General features: G+C 41.7%; 1 pseudogene across 1 annotated transcript; it reads left to right on the forward strand.

Moving 5' to 3' along the window:
- Positions 1-625: 625 nt before the first annotated feature.
- On the forward strand, positions 626-2,444 carry LOC140533351 (carbonic anhydrase 2 pseudogene; annotated as a pseudogene). The gene has a single exon (XR_011976885.1). The product of XR_011976885.1 is annotated as a carbonic anhydrase 2 pseudogene (transcript).
- Positions 2,445-2,920: the final 476 nt, after the last annotated feature.

Below are 2,920 nucleotides of genomic sequence, written 5' to 3' on the forward strand. Positions count from 1 at the left end.
TGGTTTCATTTTTTCCTTAAATTTGATGTTTGTCTTCCAGGTATCCACAGAATCACAGGACTTCTGAATCTATTAGATAAAGACTTCTTAGAATTTTTTGTATCATGAACTCCATGGCAGTTTGGTGAAGCCCAGAGACTCCTGGTCAGAATAGTGATTTTAAATACAAAAAAATGCAAAAACAGGATTATAATAAGGAAACCAATTGCATTGAAATATAGTTATCAATGCAACACGTGGCTCAAAGTTCATTTACATAAGACTCTCCTTATTGGTGGAGATTGACTACTCAAAGCTCTTCAACCTGGCATGTAGCATTGAATAATCAATCTCCACCAATAGTCTTATGCAAATGAACTTTGAACCACAAGTTATATCAAAATATTTTTCTAATCTTTTTTAAGTTTATATACTCCATGTTAAGCACCCCAGGGTTAGAGGGAAGAGAGCTCAGGTCCAAGCAATTGGATAATTGCCTCTGACAACTTCAACAAGTAGAGGCTCAGCCTTGTCCTGACCAAGCTTCTCTCCCCCCTTCAGCGAGTAAGGTGGTAGCCTATGATGCAGTCACAATAGGGGACCTAAAGGGAGTAATAAAAGTCAAGGTGTAAGCAGTCCACTGATACCCAGTGCGGATGGCTGTGTCGGAGGGAGCGTGATGTGGCTAGCGCAGGTAGGCGCTGTAATCAGCCACCTGCCCACCTGGTAGCGCCGCTGTCCTAGTGCGTAGAAATGCTGAAGGAACCAGGAACAGTCGATCTGTTCTTTCGACTCATAGCCCGGTGATGACTACTCTGTGCTGGGGGAATCTCTGTATCGGAGGATCTATGCAGGGAATTCCAGAACTCCATTAAACCCACGAAGGCCAAAGAAGCAAGGCGATCCAGACTGCCGGCAAGAGATTGTCCAGAGAAAACTATCTTGTCTCTTTTCACCCCCAGTCCTGACTCACTCAGCTCTGAGAAATCGCTATCCAGTTATCTCCCAGTATCGAGAGGGAGGGGGGGGCGGAGAGAGAGAGAGAGAGAGAGAGAGAGAGAGAGAAAGAGAGAGAGAGAGAGAGAGAGAGAGAGAGAGAGAGAGAGAGAGAGAGAGAGAGAGAGAGAGAGAGAGAGAGAGAGAGAGAGAGAGAGAGAGAGAATCTACTGGAACACGTTTAGTAGTACAGCCTAGCCCAGGCACCAACTAGTGATCCCCTAACCTTTCAAAAACATGTTGCAAAGGTCTCCTCCTTGGGGATATGGCAAAGACAATGGACCAGATACCTGGCATAAGCTCTTTCCCATTGCCAGTGGAAGGCGCCAGTCCCCAATTGATATTCAGCTCTGGAATACCAAGTTTGACAGTTCCCTGAAGCCTCTGAATTTTAACTATGATCCCTCAACAGCTCAAGGGATTGTCAACAAAGGTTACTCTTTCAATGTAGAGTTCGATGATTCTACTGACAAATCCGTGCTAAGCGGAGGACCTCTAACTGAGAAATACAGGTTGGCTCACTTCAGCTTTCACTGGGGTTCCAGTGATGATCAAGGCTCTGAACACAGTGTTGATAAACTGAAATATGCAGCTGAGCTCCACTTGGTACACTGGAATCCGAAATACAAGGCATTCTGCGATGCGATGCACCATCCGGATGGACTAGCTGTGGTGGGTGTTTTCTTGACTGTGGGAAGTGCTCACCCCGAGCTACAGAAAGTCATCGATGCATTAGACTCCATTAAAAAAAGAAATATGTACGCTGGCTTTACAAACTTCAATCCAGCTGGTCTCCTTCCTGATAACCATGAATTTTGGACTTATGCAGGCTCACTGACCATTCCTCCTCTTTCAGAATGTGTGATTTGGATAGTCTTACAGCAACCTGTCCATATCAGCAAAGAACAGTTATCTAAATTTCGAAATCTTTACTCCACTACTAAGGGAGAACATCCCAAGCTGCGTATGATGGAAAACTGGCGCCCATGTCAGCCTCTGGAGGGCAGGCAGATTAGAAGGTTCTTAAAATAAGATTATCCTCTGGATAAACACAAATCAATCCTTAATCATCTATCTATGCTTTGGCAACATTCTTCTTTAGTCTCCTACTCCTTTTCTCTTTTGTTCTAGAAGCTTTTATTCATGAAATGTGAAAGGTTGACTCATGGCCCAATGGAAAGCACACGGCATCTGCAATCTGATGACCTTGGTTTAAATCCAGCTCTGATACTTATTGCATATGTGAACTTGAGCAAATTGATTAAGTTCTCTGGGACTCAGCTCTCCAACTGGAAAATGAGAAAGTTAGAACAAATGGCATCTGAGATCCATTCCAGATCTAAATCTTGGACCCTAGATCCATTTTAATTAAAGTATTGTCAATGAGAAAAACAAACCAATCTACAAGTGCTCAAGGATGTTTATCCAAAAGGCATTAGTGATAGAAGTTCTTTTTTTAAAATGAAAATAAATATGAATTACAAAGTCTTTTCTTCACAGGTATTAAGGGACAGGCATCACTAACCTAAAAGAGTTAACTTAAAGCTATGTGTATGTGTACTTTTCATACACATATATACACAATATATTCACATGTGTATGTGCATATACACATATGTGCACATAATATATTGCACATAATATATAATTTGTAGTACACATATATAATGCAAATATATGTATATATAGAGAGAGCATAAGTAAAAAAATAGAGGAGGCTAAGTGGCACAGTGAATAGAATACCGTGCCTTAAGTGAGGAAATAATGTGAGTTCAAATCTTGCCTCAGACACTATTATAAACTGTATGACCCTAGGCAAGTCATTAGTTGCCTCAATTTCCTTTACTGTAAATTTGGGATAATAATTGCACCTACCTTCCAGGGTTGCTGTGAAGATCGAGTGAGGTAATATTTGTCTCGTTCTTAGCATGCTACCTGGCGTATA

The sequence above is a fragment of the Notamacropus eugenii genome, chromosome 3, assembly GCF_028372415.1.
Source record: "Notamacropus eugenii isolate mMacEug1 chromosome 3, mMacEug1.pri_v2, whole genome shotgun sequence".
NCBI classification, from domain to species: domain Eukaryota; kingdom Metazoa; phylum Chordata; class Mammalia; order Diprotodontia; family Macropodidae; genus Notamacropus; species Notamacropus eugenii.